Source organism: Gossypium raimondii, chromosome 8, assembly GCF_025698545.1.
Source record: "Gossypium raimondii isolate GPD5lz chromosome 8, ASM2569854v1, whole genome shotgun sequence".
In the NCBI taxonomy this organism is placed as follows: domain Eukaryota; kingdom Viridiplantae; phylum Streptophyta; class Magnoliopsida; order Malvales; family Malvaceae; genus Gossypium; species Gossypium raimondii.
In genome coordinates, this window is record NC_068572.1 from 10,306,879 (window position 1) to 10,307,457 (window position 579).

Genomic DNA, 579 nt, shown 5'->3' on the forward strand with positions numbered 1-579 from the left:
TAGAAGATACCTGAGTTGCCCTGGAAGTAAGTGCATCCATTTCATGTACTCCTGTCATTCTTCTTCCTGTGTCTATTCGATTGATTGGTCACTGATAATTGTTGTTCAAAATTCTTTCAATAATTTCTTAAGCTTCATTGTATGATTTAAAAAGAAGGGCTTCATTTGCTGAAGCATCCACCACCATTCTAGTATGAGCATTAAGACCAATGTAGAAACTCTTCATTTGAACGCAATAAGGAATACCGTGGTGAGGGCACTTTTGTAATAACTCATTGAACTGCTCTCATGCCTCATATAAAGATTCTTCATCAATTTGCTGAAATTAGGTGATTACATTTAAGAGCTTGGCATTCAAAGAGGGAGGAAAGTATAGTTACAGAATCAGACGATAGGGAGTTCAACCACGCTCGTGCTCTATCTCTTAAGGAGTGTGGAAATAATTTCAGTCTCAATAAGTCCTCAGTCACCCCGATTAATTTAAATGAGTCACTTACTTTTATGAATAGCCGAAGATGAATATGTGGATCCTTAGTAGGTATCCCACTAATTTGGCCCATAATTTGCAACATTTGGAAC

At 37.3% G+C, this 579-nt stretch overlaps 1 non-coding gene across 1 annotated transcript; it reads left to right on the forward strand.

Moving 5' to 3' along the window:
• The first annotated feature begins 242 nt into the window (after positions 1-242).
• On the forward strand, positions 243-349 carry LOC128032323 (small nucleolar RNA R71). Its single transcript, XR_008188450.1, has one exon. It is a non-coding gene; the product is annotated as a small nucleolar RNA R71 (small nucleolar RNA).
• Positions 350-579: the final 230 nt, after the last annotated feature.